The sequence below is a fragment of the Microtus pennsylvanicus genome, chromosome 7 (genome assembly GCF_037038515.1).
Source record: "Microtus pennsylvanicus isolate mMicPen1 chromosome 7, mMicPen1.hap1, whole genome shotgun sequence".
Classification (NCBI taxonomy): domain Eukaryota; kingdom Metazoa; phylum Chordata; class Mammalia; order Rodentia; family Cricetidae; genus Microtus; species Microtus pennsylvanicus.
Window position 1 is genome coordinate 102,223,142 of NC_134585.1, and position 22,214 is coordinate 102,245,355.

The 22,214-nt window shown below is 37.3% G+C and overlaps 1 pseudogene; it reads right to left on the reverse strand.

Moving 5' to 3' along the window:
- Window positions 1-10,053: 10,053 nt before the first annotated feature.
- On the reverse strand, window positions 10,054-10,461 carry LOC142853849 (cytochrome b-c1 complex subunit 10 pseudogene; annotated as a pseudogene).
- Between the last annotated feature and the right edge of the window lie 11,753 nt (window positions 10,462-22,214).

A 22,214-nucleotide genomic window follows, 5' to 3' on the forward strand; every position in this document is an offset into this window, starting at 1 on the left:
TGCTGGGATTAAAGGCATGCATCATCACCGCCCAGCCATTTTGAAGAAAATAACTCATGAAATTCATCCTTCCAATAGCTGTTTGTGCTTTTCAGCTTAAAGGTAAGCTGGTAAAGATGGAGAATGCCAAACTGTCTGAGAACTTACAAAATTCTACCACAATTACCCCATCTTTTTCCATAATTTAGATACTTCTGTGAAAGATATTACCCACTGTTAATTTAGGGCTCACCACTTTTGGAAGAGTTTGTCTGTGTTCTATCAACAGTGTAGAGAAAAAGTTAGAAAGTAACTTGTTCAAAGAGGTTCCTGAAAGTATAACATATTATAGATGTAATATGATATTAAATTTATAAGGAATATTTATTACAAAATCTAATTTGAAAATATGCAGAGGAAGACATTTTTTCTTCAGTTTTGAGAGTTGAGGCCAAAACCGTACATATGTCAGGTCTGCATCAATACTGAGTTATAGCCTTGCACTTCAGAATATACTTTTCTTAAGGAAATCAACAACTTGTAAAACATACATGTTAAATTAGCCAACAGTCTCAATAGTAACTGTCAGGGGAGAAATAAACCATTCTCAAACTTAACCCAGTTGAGAAAGAAACATGAAGTTCAAACTATGATCTAGTATCCTATTAATAATCTTATTTGGAGAGATGACATGTTTCATACCACACTTTAAACATAGCACTCAGCTTCAAGGAGCTCTCTTCCTTCCACTTCAAGAATAGCAATGAGAGCCAAAGTTTTTTCCATGGGAACAGAGGTTCTTCATTGGCTATGGATGTATTCTGGTTCCTCCAAACTGTCTTTCAAACTTTTCAGCAAGGTAAGCATTCTTTTCATTAAATGCAGAAGGAATCAGAAAGAACTAAAAGCAATAGCTTAATCAGGTGCCCAACAGAAGGAAGACTCTATCAGGAAGATACAGTAGCTGGTTAATAAACAGCAAGGAATAAAATGTGTGTTCCTAAAATGAGAACTCACTTCGATTCTTCAACAAAAATGAATTTATCATTCTTTATTTTTGGCCTATCCAATCAAGCACATGATTTTATCTTATTAATTTTATTCTTCTATTCATTTGAATGTAGAATTTTGGAATTATTTTTATACTAAGTTTTGTGTTATTCTCTCTAAAGCTACTAGCAATCTTGCCGTGTCATCCTTTCTTAAAGGAAAACCAATATTTTAAGGGTTTTCAAAAATGTGGAGGGTTTGTGTAGTTGCATAAATTTTAGAAATGTCCTAGCCCACGTAGATATTGAATAGGATAATTAACAGAGCTACTATCCAATAATGAAATCTTTTTGGGTTAACCATACATCTGAGTCTTATTTGAAAACTCCCTTCCTTATTTTTTTTAAAATAACAATAGCCTTTATGATCTTGGATATTATTTGAGTTTGTATAACATTCTCTGACGGATAGTTTCTCAAGATAATTTAATGCCATTCCCATTACTTCCTTATCCTAAAGGTACTCAGGTGAAATTAAATGATAAATTTTATAGTTGCCATATTTAAAATATACTATACATCCTTACTATTTTGTTAAGAAAATTTAGGTTCAAGGCGAGTGGTGGTGGTGCTTGCCTTTAATGTCAGCACTTGGGAGGCAGAGGCAGGCAGATCTCCGTGAGTTCCAGGCCAGCCTGATTTACAGAGTGAGTTCCAGGACAGCCTGAGACATACAGAGAATACCTGTCTCAAAAGACCAAAAAAAAAAAAGTTGAAATTATTTGGGATAATATTTAAACCAACTTTTGTCTTTACTCATCCATCTTTTCTAAATAAAAACGGGGGGGGTTGGTTTTTTTTTTTTTGTTTTTGTTTTTTGTTTTGGATTTTCGAGACAGGGTTTCTCCATAGCTTTTGGTTCCTGTCCTGGAACCAGCTCTTGTAGACCAGGCTGGCCTTGAACTCACAGAGATCCACCTGTCTCTGCATCCCGAGTGCTGGGATTAAAGGCGTGCGCCACCACCGCCCGGCATAAAAACAGTTTTTTTAAATAGAAATAATGCTAACAAAATTTTCTTTCATACCAACAAAAGACAAATATGTTCGAAGTGTATGATTTTGATTGCTTGATTCTTAATGTCATTACTAAAACAGGGTATTGAGGCTCTCCTGCCCTATAGTCCTCTCTCTCAACTCTGAAGGACTTACCTGGCTTCCTCCTACACTGTGTCCCTATATGAATTTGTTCTCTTTTATCCAGTAGAATCAGTTGAAACATAGACCAGTGATGAAAAATCTTGGGTCTACTTGTTAGAGGAGAGAGTTAAAGAAAAATATGTTTTCTTCTGATTCCTTTCCTCATATGTAAGTGCAACCACAAGTCTCATTAGGGTATGCTAATGAGGTTTAAATGTAAATGTTTAAAGGTGCTTCATTGTAACATTAATCATGATGCTTCATAATAAACTTTAATTCCCTCTGCATCAATATTCTCCTTTTGCATATTTTGTGGAGTCTTCTCTTTTTGTATAACAACTTTTGCTCGGGAGAAATAGTTATAAAATTTTGAATACGCATAGGGAATCATCAAACTGAATATTTGTATTTTATAAGTTGGAAGCTGATGTCTTCAACATGAAGTTCACTTGTTCTTTGTCACATAGCTAGTTGGGGTAGTCCTTTGAACCAAAGCCTAGCAGACCCAGATTTTAATTAGTAACTTGCACAGGAAAAAAAAAATCTTCACAACTTGCAGTGAACTGATAATTCATACTTTATATTCAAAGCAAACTCTCTTCATGAAGTATATAATAAATATAAATTGGCCATTAGTTTTCCTCCTCCACATTCAGACCATGAGAGAAACAAAAGGTAGCCTTGTTTTTAAGGACTATGAAATATTTCAGAGAGTAAAAGTGCTTGTCATACAATCTAATAGCTTGAGTTAGATGCCCAGAACTCACAAGGTAGAAGGAGAGAATTAATGCTGAAAGATGAGCTTTGATCTTTACACATGCATGATGGCATAAACTTATAAATACACATACACCACACAATTTTGTTATTTTTAAAGCTACTGAGTTGTAATACAGTAACACATAGAAATCAAGCCAACAGAAATTTGCAAATTATTAAGTAAAATCTATATAAAAAATAAGCAGATGTCAAGCCTCTTTAGTTCATTTTTCCTCCTACTCAAAGAATATTACTTATCTTTCTCCAATGACTATCTAGTTGACGAGAAGTATTTATTAAATGACGATATAAAATTGCATCATTTTTCCCCTGAACTTTCAAATGTTGTTTAGTTGCTTTGTTGAACTTAAGTGACCAGTTCTTTATGGGGATCTAGGTCAGGATTCAATCGTAATTAGAACCTTGTTAAGCACCACTGATGTTAATAATAGGTTTCTATTGCAAGCAGCCTCTTTCTGTTTACTTTTACTTTAGATAAGCTGTGAGAGGTCTGTCGTAAAGAAGAGATGGTAGAAGCTGTAGTGGTGTAATGGCAGTAGCCTAGCAACAAGAGAGTGGAAGAGTTGCAGACACTGATGGTGGCAGAAAGATCAGAGAACAAATGCAGTGCCCGTGGAGGCAGCAGTGGATGTAATAGGAAGGCAGAAGAGAGGGCAGAGTTGAGGATGAAGTGCAACAGGCTATAATGAACCAGAGAGAAAAGCTGTGAGTGCTGAAAACTGGAAGACTCCAGACTGCTGCCAAGTCTCAGAGTCAAGGGACTCAGAAACCCTACATCTACAAATTATAATACCAGAGGATGCTAAGGGCCAATCCTGACATTTTAGGCTTAAGATGCCATCCCAACACTTTAGACTTAAGTGCTATAACAGGTGCCTTAGATATTAGCACTATTCACTATGGAGCTGAGGATCCCAGTACAGAAGGATCTTTTGGAAGTGGTTGTGATTCTAGCAGGTGCTCACTAATACTGAAAGCTAAAGCTTGTATTACCTACTAAATGTTTGGTCACTGGCGTCTGAAGCCCAGAGCCACAGGCATCCAATCCATGTAGGAGAACCATGAATAAATCACTCCTCACTCTGGAGCAATAGGCCTTTAGCAATCAGGACTTTAAGTAGAATACTCTAGAATGGCAAACCAACTCTAAGTTTTGTGTGGTCAAGAGCTCGGGATTTACCACCACTTTTACCCATTGAGCCTTCCAGCTCAAGTTTGATAATTTCTGCAGATCTCACATATGAGCAAGATCATAATGTTATTGTTTATGTTCTTGGATTAATCCATTCACAATATTCTCTAGATTTGTGACTATAAAAAATGACAACATTTCCCTGGTTTTTTTTTTTTGAAAGATGTTGGACTAGCAAGCATTCCATTGTGTGTATGTCACATATTTTAAAAGTTTATTCACCTGTGGGTGTGTGCGTAGGTTATAAAGTTCGGGTAATACAGTCTATTCTCTAAGAAATAATAAAGTGGAGATATTTGGAATGCTGATTTTATCTGTTTTGGTCTGCATCCAGAAATGGCATGGCTAAGTACTGTTTTAATTTTAGCATTTTTTTCAGAGATCTCTATCCATGTTTTCTGATATGTCTGGAGTAATTTGTAATGTCCCATTCTCTTTTATTGTTATAAAAGTTTATTATATTTTGGAGCTCAGTCCTCTGTCAGATGTGGGGTTGGTGAAGATCTTTTTCCATTCAGTAGACTGTAGTTTTGTCTTATTGACTACGTCCTTTGCTTTACAGAAGCTTTTCAGTTTCAAGTGGTCCCATTTACTTATTCTTGCTCTCAGTGTCTTTGCTACTGGGGTTATATTTAGGAAGTGGTCTCCTGTGCCCATGTGTTGAAGGCTACTTCCCACTTCTATGAGGTTCAATGTGGCTGGATTTATATTGAGGTCTTTGATCCACTGACCCTGAGTTTTGTGCATAGCGGTAGATACGGCTCTATGTGCATTCTTCTACATGTGACAAGCAGTTTTGTCAGCACCATTTGTTGTTGAAATGCTTTCTTTTTTCATTGCATAATTTTAGCTCCTTTGTAAAATATCAGGTGTTCATAGCTGTATTTCATTTAATATCCAGTTCTTTGAATCAATTCCATTGGTATACCTATCTGTTTGTATACTAATAACAAGCTGTTTTCATTACTGTAATTCTATAATAGAGCTTGATGTCAAGAATGGTGATTCCTCCAGAAGTTTTGACTATCCTGGGCTTTTTGTTTTTCCATATGATGTTAGTATTGTTCTTTCAAGGTCTGTGAAGAATTGTGTCGGAGTTTTGATGAGAATTGAATCAAATATGTAGAACTGCTTTTGGTTGGATTGCCATTTTTATGTTGATACTGCCTATCCAAGAACTTGGGAAATCTTTCCATTTTCTGATATCTTCTTCAGAGATACCATCTTACACCAGTTAGAATGGCTAAGATTAAAAACACCAATGATAGCTTATGTTAGAAAGGATGCAGAGTAAAGGGAACACTCCTTCACTTCTGGAAGGAGTGCAAAATTGGCAGGCACTTTAAAAATCAATATGGTGGTTTCTCAACCTACTTCAAGAACAACCAATATGACTCTTGGGTATATACCCAAAGGATGCTCAATCGTACTACAAAGACATTTAGTCAACTATGTTCATAGCAGCATTATTCGTAATAGCCAGAACCTGTAAACAGCATAGATGCTCCTCAATCAAAGAAGGGATAAAGAAAATGTGATACATTTTCACAGTGGAGTCCTACTCAGTGGTTAAAAACAATGACATCTTGAAATTTGCATGCAAATGATGGAACTAGAAAGAAACAACATGCATGAGGTAAACCAGACCCATAAAGACAAGCAGAGTAGGCACTCACTCATAAGTGGATATTAGACATAAAGCAAACGATGAGCATAGCTATAGTCTACAACCCCAGAGAAGCTAGGTAATAGGAGAACCTTAAGGAAAACATACATGGATCACCCTGGAAAGGAGCAATAGACAGATCTCCTGAGAAAAATTGGAAGCATGGGGGTGGGTGGGAGAAGGGAAAGCAGAAGGGGAGAAGGAGGGGGAAAGGGAGGGGGAAGGCAGCTTGAGGGAATGGGGTGGATAAGATAAGGAAAGGACAGCAAGGGAGAGCAAAAAAAAGAGAGAAAGAGAGAGATCTTGATTGAGGAGAGCAAGGAAAGATGTATCTTGGTTGTGGAAGTATCAAGAAACCTGCCACTAGAGAAATTCCCAGGAATCCACAAGGATGACCCCAGCTAAGACCCTAAGCAATTGTGGCAAGTGTGCTTGAACTGGTCTTGCCCTTTATCGGGTTTATGACTATCTTAAATGTCATCATAGAACCTTCATCCAGAAACTGATGGAAGTAGATGCAGAAATCTACAACAGAGCACTGGGTTGAGATACCAAAGTCCAGTAGAAGAGAGAGGAGTGATAATATGACCAAAGGGGTTAAGACCATCATGGGATTATTCACTGAAACAGATTACCTGAGCGAATGGGGGCTCACCAACTCTGGCTTGACAGCAGGGAACCAGTATAGGACCAATATAAGTCCTCTGAATATGGTGACTGTTTTATGGCTGGGGCAGACTGAGGGGCCACTGGCGGTAGGACTAGGATTTATACCTATTGCCTGTACTGGGCTTTTTGTAACCCATTCTCTTTGGAGGGATACTTTGCTTAGCCTACATATAGTGAAGAGAGCCTTGGCCCTGCCTCAAAGCAATGTGCTAGACTTCAGTGACTTCCCATGGGAAGCCTTACCCTCTCTGAGGAGTGGGTGGGGGTGGCATGGCAAGGAAGGTGGAGGGAGTGGGAGGAGGGGAGGAAGTGGGAACTGGGATTGGTATATAAAATGAGAAAAGAGAGTTTTTTAATAAATACATTTTAAAAATGAAAAATAAACAAAAAAGGAGATAGAGAAGGTAAATATCGGGTTTGAGAGGTCTTGTATAAGTCACATTTTTATTTTTTTCCTGTACACAAAGGATAAGGAAGCAGAGAGGGAAATCAGAGAAGCATCACCTTTCATGATAGCCACAAATAGCATAAAAATATCTTGGGGTAACTCTAACCAAGGAAGTGAAAGATCTATTTGACAAGAACTTTAAGTCTTTGAAGAAAGAAAGTGAAGAGGATACCAGAAAATGGAAGGATCTCCCTTGCTCTTGGATTGGGAGGACCAACATAGTAAAAATGGCAATTCTACCAAAGGCAATTTATAGATTCAATGCAATCCCCATTAAAATCCCACCTAAATTCTTCACAGATCTTGAGAGAACAATAATCAACTTTATATGGAAAAACAAAAAACCCAGGATAGTCAAAACAATCTTATACAATAAAGGAACTTCTGGAGGCATTACCATCCCTGACTTCAAAATCTATTACAGAGCTAGAGTATTAAAAACAGCTTGGTATTGGCATAAAAACAGAGAAGTCAACCAATGGAATTGAATAGAAGACCCGGATTTTAACCCTCAATCCTATGAACACCTGATTTTCGATAAAGGAGCTAAAAGTATAAGTCACATTTTATGCCAAGCATGTTTAGTAAGAGGGCTGGGGAGATAGCTCAGCAGTTAAGAGCACTGCCTGTTCTTCCAAAGTCCTGAGTTCAATTCCCAGCAACCACATTGTGGCTCACAACCCTCTGAAATGAGATCTGGTGCTCTCTTGAGGAAGAGACCTGAGCAAATGGGGGCTCACCAACTCTGGCTTGACAGCAGGGGAACCAGTATATAGAGAGACCTGGTCAGTTGTCCTCATCAACTTAGACCTTGAAACCCAATAATTTTTCATTTTTAAGTTTAGTAAGAAGTACACTGTCTTTTATATGGTTTTCCTGAAAAGAGAAATGGGACAATTTTGGAAAAACATCATCATACAATATGACAAAGTCAGTGGTAGGCCTAATCAGACAAAGTTGCACAAGAAGAATACAGGAAGAGTGTCACTCATGAAGTGCATTGCAAAACTGACACAGACGAGCATAGCGCCTTGAGCTCAGAAGAATTAAGCTCCCAACCTCTGAAGCCACAGTCCTGCAAGTCCTGGTCCCAGGCCATATTTGGCTCTGCCTAGCATGTCCCTGGTTTTAGAGATGAAACAATTTTCTTTGTCCATACATCTGGGTCTTAGAAAAAAACTCTTATGGCTCTGGCTCAAGGCTATAAACTGCCTCTACAAAGAATGTACCTGGTTTTGGAAAGGAACACTGTTCCTTCTCTATATATCAGGTCCACAGGGATAGGAGCATAGATCAGTCCAGCTATGAAAAATGAAGAGTCCATAAAATTTTCTCAGAACTGCACACTGGTTGACACGTTCTTATACAAAGAAGGGCAGCAACCACTGCCATGAAATCAGTAGTCTGAGGAGGGGCTCTGATGAATGTGACCTTCCTGCGAGACTCTTTATGAAATGGTGAATCTGCGTTTGTCATCATATTCTCTCCGTGTAACAAGCTGAGAAATATCATGTGTGTGTCTTCCATAGTATTGTGAGCTATCCTATGGTATGAAATGAGCCCATGGAGAAGGGCTATGAGAGTCCTCATTTACAGTTTGTGAGTACAAAGAATTCGGGACTCCTAGTGTTGTGATGGACATCTGAGCATGCGAAGGTCTTGTAGGACTGAGATCTTAACCTATGTTACTTGACACTCAATATAGAATTAAATCAGAATACTTCAGAACTGAAACGGGTTATAGGATGTCCCGGAAGTAGCTGGTAAAGAAATTCTTGGAGCATGAAAATATTCTTGCTTACATTGAGAGTTCATTCAGGGACTTACCCAAGGAGGAAAATAAAATTCTTTTTATGCAGTTGGAAAGCAAAAGACCACAAGGGAAAGAAACTAAATTGGATTTTTCTGCATTCATTTCAGCAATTAGTTAGTTGTAAGCATTGTTAACAGACACTGGCTTATGTTGTCATCAAAGTACATGGGCTGTACAAAAGTAATAAAATCAGGTCAGATCAAAAGAGAGTGCAAATGCCTGCCAATTGATTATCCTTAGTATTAAACAAGAAAAAAGGAATCAGCACCTGTTATGAAAATTAATATTTATTACATACATCTATTTTATTAATTCATTTGTATGAATGTTTTGCCTGCAGGTAAGTCTGGGAACCATGTGCATAGTACCTGTGAAGGCCTAAAGGCAACATCAAATCCCATGGAACTGGACTTGCAGACTGCTGTTAGCCAGCATATTGGTGCTGGGTATTTAACCTGTGTGCCCTGGAAAGGTAATGAGTTCTTAGCTACTGAGTTATCATGCTAACTAACAAAACTATTTTACGTTAAAGTCTTTTAAATTTAATTTCTTCAAATCTGAATATTCTTCTATTTCCTTGACCAAACTAACAAGTTTTAATTTTAGATGAAGGTTGATTGGAAGATATTTGGTAACATTTGATGTACCAATAAAACATAAATAAATTTTTTCATTTTGTTAATGATATTGCATAGGCAATGACCAGTATTTAGCAATATTAGTTCATCTTTGAATCCATTGTGAAGGAATAAAGGCACATTAAATATGCAATTTGTGATGAACACTCTTAGCTACTATTGAGTTTTTGCTCGATGACTCGATGTGTTTAAAGAAACAAGGCTGTTAGGCTGAAGTTGTTTTAGTTGTCAAAGAAAGGGGCTTTTAATTAAAGTAACCATAGTTTCTTCTTGAAAAATCTCATTGTCCTGCAATTAAGCTTTGAAATACAAATGAAAAATGTGATAAGGAGTGACTGGTGTGGTCATGGAAGGAGGCCTTATTTCATGAAAGTTAATCCAGAATTTATCCATTATAGGAGTGAGAGAAACAATAAAAATAAACATTCATAGAAGGCTTAAAAGAAAGTCCTTTGATAAACTGAACTGTAGAGCTTGAAGGGAAAAAAGATTACCAAAGCGGGCAGCCCTGGAAACCAGGACAGATTCTGTACACCTGCAGAGGTCGGATGTAACTATTCATGGACAGATAAATAGAAGAGACACAGTTTCTTAGGCCAAATGTAGATGTTCACTAGAATGATTAGTTGACTATGAATGTAAATATTGGAAAGATTGCTTTATGTTCTTTTTTTTTCAGAGGTGTGAGAACAAGGATTAATGTACACCCATCAAAGCAGCCCAAGTGTCCATCTGCGCAGAGGCTCCCCGGGAGCTGCGGGACTTGGCCATGTCCAGCTTCCTCAGCATCCTTCATGAGGCTGAACTGTTCCTGAGACAGCAGGTGTGAGCCAGGGAGATCCTGAGTGTGATGGGGTTTTCCTAATCATCCTTCTTAAACTTGCCATTGATGTAAGGTACCCAGTCCAGGATCAAACGCCAGTCTGTGGCCCACACCAGCCCCACAGCACCCATGGCACCCCACATGCTGGCAGTGGGGATCCAGTTCTTGGCCAGTTCCCGATAGCATGGGCCCAGAAACTTGCTCAGCATCGCTGCAGGGTCTCAGCACTCAGGGTCACCCTGTTCCAGCTGTCCTGGAGCGCTGCGCATGTGCCTTGCTTTATGTTCTTGCTTTCAATTTAAATAGGTGATGATTGAATTATCTCAGAAATTGAAGTTGCATCTGACACTTAAAGCCTTTAAAGATAAAAATTAATCTTCTTTAAAATTCCAGTATGGCCATTAGACCCAGTCATAAGTAGCTGCCAAGGTCTTAAGTGCAAAAGATGTGTCAGTCAGTAATATGTCTACTCTTGTATATTTTTTAAACCAATGGTATTATTCTTATCAGTCTTGTGTTTCAGGAAATCACTCCCACCCTCACCACTCCCCAAACAAAAGCAATAAACTTTATGCACTTATTATGAACAATTGATTATCAATACTGAGCAACAGATTTTCAAGTCTTTTTACAAATACAAGATAAAAGACTGTATGGAAGGTGGTTGTCATATTTTCACAATAAGCCACCATTAACTATTGATATGCTTTTTGGCAAAAAAAAAAAAAAGAAAAGAAAAGAAAGGCTCCTAAGGAAAAGACTTTATCTTTGCTGTTATCTTCAGCCCCATCATCATGACAATCACTCAAACCACTTCTTATCATCAACTTAAAAGCATTGCTACTCAGTGCTGTCAACGCATAGTGCTTTTCTAGGCATTATCGTAAACAAGACCAGAGAGGTGTGCTTTCACCTCCATCAATCCTGAGACTTACAAAATGCAACAAATTCAGATGCTCATCTTGAAAAGAAGATGGAGTGAAACATCAGAGTACAATATCGCCCTAACTTTGATAATTCATCCTTTTCCATAGGTCGGAGTGAACCTGGTGCTTCTTTGCATTCTAATGCTATCAAGAGAAATGTTCAATAATGGCTTTGAAAAACTGCAGAGCATGACGGTTATAAAAGATATTTCCTATCATCAAAACTAATTTCAAACTAACAAACTACATAGAAAATCACTGGTGATGTGATTTCTCTATTTTCTTCTTAGAGCTTAATTAAAAATCTAAATAAAACAATACAATTCATGATTTCAACCCTGGAAAAGAAACTATGTGTGTCTTTGAGATAGCAATTAGGGGGATATTTTTTGTAAGCCTAATGAAACACACAAACTAGGCACACAGGAAATACAAAAGATTAAGATAATTCTTCCTAATAATAGTAATGATTAGTCAAAGACCACCAAAGTTCTCTTAACTGGTGCTTGGATACAACCTGCCACACTGTGAAGTCCTGTGAACTCAAGAAAAACAGAATGCAGATTTCTTTTTCTAAGGAGCATCTACATACAGGTGATTGCCATCTTCCTCATATGCAATGAAACCTTACCTCACCTTAAGAAATCGAGAGTTATGAAATTATGTAAGTTTCAAAAGTTGTTTAGTTGCCATTTAGTTCATGAATCAATAGAATACTTTAATTTGTTTCAGTCTAGAAATTCAATTCTGAAGACTGGAACCACAAAATAAGTGTTAAATAGGATCATGTAGTAGAAAAATGTGAGCTGAGGAAAATGCTCAGTCATAATAGGCAATCTCAGAGAATCAATGAACAGTGATCTGTGGCAGACAATGAAATACAAATTATCTTAACTACAAAGTAAACATATTTAGTGCACACAAACTGAAAATTCAACTTGCAGTGTGAAATATTCAATTTAATAGTCAGAATGATAAAGTAAACATTGAATGCCATCAGGAAGTAGTACAATGCTCACAAGAACAGCTTCAATATGAAATAAAAAAGGAAAATGAAAGATGGCAAAAGAGAATTGCACAAAAAGTACATATGGGTCACTATCTCTCTTTATACCTTCGTAAATTGTTGGAAGAAAAGTGAATTTTCAATAAGGAATAGCCACCTAGGGAAATCAGAGTAATGACTTCATAGTTTTGTTTTTCTAGCGTATAATAGAATAAATAAGCAAAACCTTTATTTGGTTAGGACTAATATTTACTCTATGAAATGTATTTTGAAATTAGTCCTTTTACTGAGATTATCATAAAGTACACTACTCCCGCTTCTGCTTCCTCCTTCCAAACCCTCAAACATAAGCCTCCTTACTTTTTTTCAAATTTTGTTGGACAATATAACTTCACAAAACTGACAATTTTGAAAAATCTTATATGTTGTAATGAATGTTTTGATAACACAAAAACCACTAATCATAGTTTCTCATAAATGTCAGTGTGATTTAAGGTAAGATGAAAGAACAGGGCTGGAAAATGGCTCAGTGAACATTAGCCCATAATGTTAATAAATAAATAGTAAATCATTAGAGCAGATTTAATACTATGTTATTTAACAAGATAATAGTAGGTTCTCCTTAGGGCTTGACTAATCAGAGATTCTCGACTTGATAGTGAATGGTACGAGTTGTGGGTGTCATCTTGTAGAAGATGACTTAGATCCAATTAGAAAGTGGTTTATTGCTCTCATTATTTTCATATCACCTAGGACCAATGGACATGTCTTGCGGTGCCAATTATTTATTTATTTTTTTATTGAGAAAAGGAAAAAAAAGTTTCCGCCTCCTCCCAGCCTCCCTTTTCCCTCCCCTCCTCCCACCCTTCTTCCCCTCCCCCTACTCCTCTCCCCCTCCCTCTCCAGTCCAAAGAGCAGTCAGGGTTCCCTGCCCTGTGGAAAGTCCAAGGTCCTCCCCCCTCCGTCCATATCTAGGAAGGTGAACATCCAAACTGACTAGGCTCCCACAAAGCCAGAACATGAAGTAGGATCAAAACCCCGTGCCATTGTCCTTGGCTTCTCATCAGCCCTCATTGTTCGTCATGTTCAGAGGCTACCCACCCAGAGCGGTGAGTGCCTGCCTACTGGGCAGGCCTCAAGGTCCCCTGTAAGGGTGCCAATTATTATTGTAGCTCACAGAATTCACATGTTGGTAAGAGTGATGGTTGCTTTTCTTCCCTGCTATGTATGCATAGCAGCTTTGAAAACTAGAAAAGCTATCCAAGAGAGATGAAGCTCCATAGTCAGTACAAGCTTGGTTTTCCCATGTTCGACAACTCAAGCATGCATTATGCTCAGTAATAGATTCCTGCTCTCAAGTTCTAGGGAAGTGACAAAGAGAATTGACAATAGTCTATAATATTTAGGGATCTATGGGACCTCCCTGGACAACAATTGAAAAAGCATTAGCCCTTTGTTTGTACTAGGCCTTTGGCTTTTTACTGTTTGATGTCTAGTAGGGTCGTTATCATCTCCTCGTAAGGCTGACTCTATTCTAACACTCTTAATATATGCTTTTATGTGTATATGCACATATAGTAATAAATCGTATATATGTTAAATTATATGTATATTAGGTGTGCATGTGAATGCCTGTGTATGTGTGTGTGTGAGATGGAAACCTTCATAAAACTGATTCTCAAGGTGACGTTAGCTCTTCTAAGTAATTAACTAAAAACAAAGCTCAAAACTATATGGAAGCTATCAGTTCTACTACTTTATGTATGGCTTGCAAACAGGGGGGGTCAGAAAGAGGGGTGTGCACCTATTTAATAAAGAAAAAACAGCACAGAGCATGCTCATGAGAAGAGGAGATAGATTTAGCAATAACGTTCAAATTCTTTGTTCATTCAATTTTTTCAAGTTACTTTTGGATCATTCTTCAAGGTTGATATTTCTCAGTGTTCTTCAAGGTTATGAGATGATGCTTCAATGGATCCCAAGGCAGCCAGCAAAGATTACCAGCCAGAAATTCATGTTCCAAAAATTCAAGAAACATAAAAGCAATGAAGTCAGTCTTGGACAGGGTTACTCCTCCTTAGGTGAATTTGAAGGAACTGCCTATGGCTGTGGCATTCAAGGGAAGAATCTCGTTTTCACAGTGGCAGGAGGTCAGGCTTCTGATCTTACTTACTCCCCAAACCTAAAATGTTTCATGCCTTGTCAAAGAAGTAAACAAACATGAGTGAGAAAATTTTAGCTCTGAAAGTTTTCCCTCATTCTTTCCCTTCAGTTTTGTTATTTCATTTTGTTTATACTCATTATTGAAAACTATTTTAATTATTATTATAAATGTTTGCTTCTTATTATATTTACTCTTGTATAGATTATTGATAGCTTTTATTGTTAAGACTTCTTTTTCAAAGAAAAAATATAAAACTTTTCATTAAGTGTTGATGCAATATTCCTATAACTTTCATGTGGTACATTTTTGATTGCTTTTTTCACAGGTCATATCATGAATGCAAGGCAAGAAAGTGAGTCACCTCCTAAAAATGTGGCCAGACACATCAATGGGACTTGTTTGTTAACCTTCATTCTCCTTGTTTGTTGCTGTTTTTCACTGCTTAAAATTCCAAGAGAGTTTACTTCAAAGTTGAACTTCAAGAACACCTACAGTCAACTGGATGAAATATTTTGAAATGTTTTTTGTAAAATATAATAAAATAAGAACTAAGAATTTAAAAAAATCAAAAAGCCTAGAGAGAAAAATTAACATTTAAAGAATCACTCTGTCATAGAAATATTGCTTATGGTACTCTTATTTCACAATAGACTTTATTGAAATAAAAAGGAAAAAAATCTTATTTATTCTACAGGTATGAGAGAAAAATTAATTCAAAAATAAATTTTTGTGAATTTCAGTGCCCGTGAAAGTCTTTAAAATTGAATTTAATTTCACCTTTAACATCAATAAGTTTTAGTTGGGAGATGTAATTGAAGTATCACATCAGTCTTCAGGAAAACTGACTAATGAAGTGTTCTGGGAAGTGTTATAAGAAAGTCAATTTTTCTCAAGGATAGTAGGAACCAAAGGGTGTGATAATTTCTTTCAGTAGCCATATCAGCTTGAGAATATAGTCAAAAAAATTTTAGGATAAGAGAATCATGCTTGCATAAGTTGTTGAGAAACAGCAGATGTGGAAACTACCATTAATATTATTTTGAAATTTCCATTTATGAATGTGAAGTCAGTTGCCTTCAGTACTTCTCAACTTCTCAATATTCCGTAGAAGGAAAACGATTGTATTTTTAGAACCACTCCCAACCAACACTTACCCTGATGTTTTTAATTATATATGCAAGAATGTATAGTCAGGGGTCAGAGAGAGGAATCAGAAGTTACAAAGCACTTCCTAGCCTTTCAGAGGATGCAGGTTTGGTTCCCAGCACCCACATGACTGCTCAAAACCATCTGAGATGCTTTTTTATTGGGGATCCAACACCCTATTCCGGTCTACAACAGCAAAGGTGCAAACAATGCATGCATGTATAGAGGAAAAATTACTAACAAATATTAAATTGAATTAAAAAGAGAATGAAGAAGTTTGCAAAGATATGGAAGTCATCTGAGATTACAGTTATTCTATATGCAGCATATAAATAAGAGTAAAGGCCGAAGGATCTTCTTTGTTTACATCCAATACAAAATTGACTAGGTACTGACAATCAAAATTAATAAATTAGTCAGATTATGGTGTGTCTTATTTGATCCCAAAGTCAGAGGAGGTTATATATTAATTTAATGTTTCATATAAGTGATGAGTGCAGCCTTTCAAATGTATACAAATAGAGATTGAATATTTAATTTCATTTTCCATGTTAAAAAAGTAATGAATACATTGGAGTATGCATACTTAAGTTACCTAATTTATCTCATAATTTATATTTCAATTATTAATTTTTCATGTAGGAATAATAGGTTTAAGAAAGAAGAATGGTAAGTTTAATTTTACATATTCTGAATTTGAGATGACTGGTTGATATTGAAAGCAATAAAATTGCAACTGGCTAAAAAAGGCTGAAGCCAGGATTGATGACAGAGATTGACAGAGGTTTTAAGAGAGTCATTAGCATATAGATGAGACTGGATGAAGATATATAAATGCATCTAAGCTACAAGAGCCACAAGACAAGATTGGCATAACAGAGATGGGAAGATGGGAAGTCTGCGGAATCAGAATGGGCAGGAAAGAATACAAAATTGGGGGTACCCAAGGATAGAAAACAGCACCTTTGAAAGGATATTTTGGAAGTGTTAAACATATCAGGATAGTCCAAAAAAAATGTAACCAGTAGGAATTCACTGGTATTTAAGTAATGGAATAGGTTGTGTTGAAAGGATGGCCATTAGAAAGGATTTAGGAGAAAATGGTTCAAGATAGTGTGTGTGTATGTGTTATGTAGTATATGTTATATATTATATATATACATAGTTGCTTTATTATTTATGATTAGTATATGATGACTTTTTATTTTTTACATTTTTGATTGGTTTATTTTTCTGCCTGTCTGCTTCTTGTTTTATTTGTTCAGACAGGCTCTCTGTTGTCTAGTATTGTTTGAAAGTCACTATATATCCCAAATTGGTCCCAAGCTCATGGCAGTCACCTGTTGCCCTTTTCATGACATTGAATATAAAAACACTTCTAATAAAATAAAGTAAACCACTAATAAAAATAAATTAGTTATGAAAATTTTAATATAATACAGGTAAATATAAAACTATCTGAAAATGTGTTCATGAATGAATCATTTTTCCAATAAGGAAGAAGATGATAACAGAGAACTATTTTGTCAATTCCACATTAAAGTAACCCATTTATTAATATACCAAAGGCAGAAAATACAAAAGAAAGATAGCTGTAATACATCTCACAAAACAAAGAATGAAGATGAGATCCATTCAAGTATAAACAAAAATTTTTCTAACTATTATCTCAAAATTTGGATAAATTTAAAAATAGGAATTCTATAAATGACAGCAATTGAACATGGACCACTATTTCAAGAACATCAAAAGTTGTCTTGAAATTTGAAACTTCCCTCTGAAGGCAAGTCCTAAAAAGAAGCCACACCATACAATAGTTCTTCTATAAGGATGATTAACTAATTCAAATTTCAATGGCTGTGAAGAGGGAGGCTGCTCGGCCCTTTTCCTTCCTACCTCCTGTACTACGCTGGAACTTCGGTTCTGTAAGTTTATCATTAAAGTGGTAAATATTCTTTAATATCTGCATTGCATTTATTTACGCCGATATACTTGGCGCCTTCCCCGTGGGGCTTTGCCAAGACCCGGCCCAAATTGGAGTCTCTTGAGCCCCCCCACCCCACCCCGGGCCACTGCGGCTGTCTCCCTGGGCGTTTGGAAGCAGCTGAGATTCTGAGCGACTCGATTTTCCCTGCTGCTTGCTAGAGAATCAAGTGGGACGGGAGAGCTAGCAATCCCTGGGTTTGAAATTGGCAGCGCCTCTGTAACAGCATGATCACTCTCTGTTCCCCTCCCAACTCTGCCAGCGCTCAGGTCACGTGACAGCGGCCCTGCGAGCCCCGGCACAAAAACGCCGGCATCCCTTTGATTTGTTCACTTTGCTGGATTTTCTCTGTTCCCTTTCTGGCCCAATTGCTACTTATCAGTCTGGTGTCTGCTTCAATTTTGTTTTTGAGTCATTTATTTCAGATTTAGGCCACATGGACTCAACTGGACTCTTTCACCACCACTGGCAGGAACCGGTCATTGCAGGTAAAAGAATTTTTCTTTTATAAATAAAATGTCTGAGAACGTGACAATTTCAGATTTCAACAGCTTTTTTGAGTGTACCATTTGGGAGATCTTACAAGAGGTGTCTATCACCCCACATCTGTGGATATTTCTGGGATTCTTAATTTTCCTTGGCACTATTTGGTTTGATAATAAGGAAATGATCAAATCTCTTAAGGCAGAGGTTGAACATTTAAAACTATTGAGAATGACAACAATCTTCTCAAGAATCAGTTTGAAGTTCTCCAGGAAGAAAACAGATCTTTGTTTAACATGACTCGGTTAACTGAGCAAAATCTAGAAAAGATACAGGCTGATGTTAAGGAGAAATTCACTACTATGGAAGAAGGAACAGCTGAATTAGATCATAAGTTCCAGCAGTCCCTTTCTGTAGGAACTGAAACATTAACTGAGAGAATCAAAACTGCTGAATGTAACAATCAAATTTTGTCTAAAGCTTATGGCAGATTGGCAGAAAGATTATCAATACAAGAAGGCACGGTTTATGCCATAAAAATTATGTCCAAAGATGACAAGTTATCTCTAATGGACAAATTTCATACTTGAGAATCCTCAATGAAGGCTTTGGAACATAATTCTGGGCAGGAGATTCAGACATTACAAAAAGCAATGGTGAATAAAATTGAAAAGATTGAGGAATTTCTAAATTCTGATGAAGAAGAGCAAAGGGTAGAAAGGCAAATTTTAACTACATCTGCGGATAAATCCCTCCGGGACAATTTCCACAAAGCTCTACCTACAGCTCTACCTGCCTTTCCAGTAATAACAACAGAAAAGGTGATTGGTTCCAGAAACCCTAGGGTCATCAAGGAAGATACACGGGAGCCTGTCCGTATGAATGATCTCAAAGAAATTAAACAGGCTGTCATGACTTTTGGGATGCACGCCTCTTTTGTTAAAGAGATGCTAAAATCTTGGGCCACAACAAGCAGAGCAACCCCCTTGGACTGCCTCCAGCTGAGCTCCATGGTCCTTGAGAGTGGACCGCACTTAAAATGGAAATGCTTATTCAGGCAAGAGGCTAGACTTTTAGAACAGCAGGAAAAGGTGAAGGAAATTGACATTCCCCTAGATAAAATTCTAGGTGAAGGGCTCTTTCCCGACTCTGAGGAACAAGCTAATTTGGATAAAAACATACTCTCCATATGTACTACAGCAGCCTTAAGGGCTTGGGACAGAGTACAAGACCCAGAACAGAGAATGGAATCATTTGTCAGAGTTAAACAGGGTCAGAGAGAACCCTTTAGTGACTTTTTACAAAGATTAACTAAGGCTGTACAAATAGGGATATCTGACCCAGAAGCAAGACGTATAATAATTGAGTCTTTGGCTTACGAAAATGCAAATGTGGAATGCAAAAAGATCTTGGGGCCTTTAAAGTTCAGATCAGCGTCCTTGGAAGAATGGGTCTTGCATACACTAAATGTTGACACGTTTGACTATGGCACTGAAACATGGGTAGAAGAAGCAATTTCCAATGGTAAAAGGAGACACCAGAATACCAAATGTTTTAATTGTGGCAAAATGGGTCCTATGAAAAGGAATTGTAAACAATGGATTTTCAGAAATAATAATAATGCATCTTCTAGAAATAACAGAAATAGAAGGACTCAGCCTTCAGGTTAATGTAGAAGATGTGGAAAAAGCAGGCATTGGACGAATGAATGCAGGTCTACAAGGGATAGACAAGGCAATCTGATACAGAAGGGAAACGTGAGGGGGGGCCTCACAGGCCCCCATGGCAAACATGGTTCAGTCATTTCCAGTTTCTGCAGAGAACATGCCTCGTCAGGACAATTAGGAAGCCACATGCCTACTGTTACAAGCAATAGTAACCAGAAAGATGAGTTACTTATGTTTTGGCAAACTTCTATAAATGATCAAATACCTAAGCTAAGAGTGTGTAAATGGCATTTTTATTACTGGCCTGCTGGACACAGGTGCTGATGTAAGTATCATTACCCCAGAATCTTGGCATCCATATTGGCCTCTTCAGAATGTAAATGTTCAGCTCCTGGGAATTGGAACACTATCTCAAATAAGGCAGAGCACAAGATGGGTTGAATGTATAGGGCCTGAGGGAAAAATAGGAAAATTAAGGCCATATGTAACCAATATTGCAATGAATTTATGGGGTCGTGACCTATTACAACAATGGAATACCCAAATTAACATTCCTGCTACTTCTAGAGCCTATAGTTCTGAAAATAATATTAAAAGTTATTACAAACGGAGAAAACCGGCCATTAGGGCTGTGCAAGAACAAGCAATTGATGTCCCTTCAGAGATACCAACAGCCTTGCCTCTAAAATGGTTGACTGAGAAACCAATATGGACAAAGCAATGGCCTTTAGCTGAGGAAAAGTTACAGGCTTTAGAACAGCTGGTACAAGAACAACTAGATGCTGGACATATAGAAGAATCTACCAGCCCTTGGAATTCTCCTGTATTTGTGGTTAAGAAAAAATCAGGTAAATGGAGAATGGTGACAGATCTCAGGGCCATCAACAAGGTTATTCAACCTATGGACCCTCTGCAATCTGGAATTCCTTTGCCCTCTTTATTACCAAAAGGATGGCCTCTCATAGTTATTGATTTAAAGGATTGTTTTTTCACTATACCTTTGCAAAAAGAAGATAGAGAAAAATTTGCCTTCACAGTGCCTACTTATAACAATTCTCAACCTTCGAGGAGGTACCACTGGACGGTCCTCCCCCAGGGTATGTTAAATAGCCCTCCCTGTGCCAATATTTTGTGAACCAACCATTGCAAATAATAGGCAAGAAATTTCCTAAATCTATAGTATACCATTACATGGACGACATTTTCTTATCCGATTCAAACATGGATACCTTGAACAGACTGTTTGAAGAAATACAGATACTGTTACCTAAATGGGGATTGCAAATTGCTCCTGAAAAGATTCAGAAGGGAGATTCTGTTAATTATTTAGGTTATAGAATAGGTTTGCAAAAAATTAAGACACAGAAGGCACAAATTCGGAGAGATCGCCTACGGACTCTTAATGACTTTCAAAGACTGTTAGGAGATATTTCCAGTCTACGACCAGCTATTGGGATAACACCTGATCTAATCATTCATTTGAACAAGACCTTGGATGGTGATAAAAATTTAAACAGTCCCAGAGAATTAACAGCTGAAGCAGAAAAGGAACTGACAATGATTGAGGAGAAATTACAACAGGCACATGTGGACAGGGTGAATCCAGAGCTCGATTGTATTCTCGTCATACTACCATCAAAAATTTCTCCTACAGGAATTTTAATGCAGAGAGATATTATCTTGGAATGGATCTTTTTACCACATAAAACAAGTAAGAAACTGAAAACTTATGTGGAAAAAGTCTCTGAGTTAATTATAAAAGGCAAGCTGAGATTATAGTGCCTTTCACTGCTGATGAACTAAAGAAATTATGGGAAGATAATGAACCATGGCAAAGAGCTTGTGCTAATTTTTTGGGAGACATTAATAACAACTATCCAAAAAGCAAGCGGCTTAACTTCATAAAGAGAACTTCTTGGATCCTTCCTCGAATCGTCTGTGATGCTCCAATAACTGGAGCCCGTACATTCTATACTGATGCCGATAAATCAGGGAAGGCAGGTTACAAATCAGAAGACTTGGGTAAGGTGGAACAAAGTCCTTATGATTCTGTCCAGAAGGCAGAATTATATGCCATTCTTATGGTACTAAGAGATTTTAACGAACCTATTAATATAGTTACTGATTCACAATACACAAAAAGAGTTATTTTACATATTGAAACTGCTGAATTTATACCTGATGTTACAGAACTAACCTCATTGTTTCTCCAGGTTCAAGATTTGATCAGGAACAGGCTTTGCGCTATGTACATAACACACATCTGATCCCATACGGGTCTGCCAGGTCCTCTAGCACAAGGTAATGCAGAAATTGATCAATTATTGATTGGTAGTGTGCTACAAGCCTCTGAGTTTCATAAAAAACATCATGTTAATAGCAAAGGTTTGAATAAAGAGTTTTCAATTACATGGCAACAAGCTAAGGAGATTGTGAAGAAATGCCCTACCTGCTCTTTCTATAACCAAACGCCACTGCCAGCAGGGGCTAATCCAAAGGGCACCCATAGAAATGAAATCTGGCAGATGGATGTGTTCCACTTTGCAGAATTTGGCAAATTGAAGTATGTTCATCACACCATCGACACTTATTCAGGCTTTCAGTGGGCAACTGCTTTAAGTTCAGAAAAAGCTGATTCAGTAAT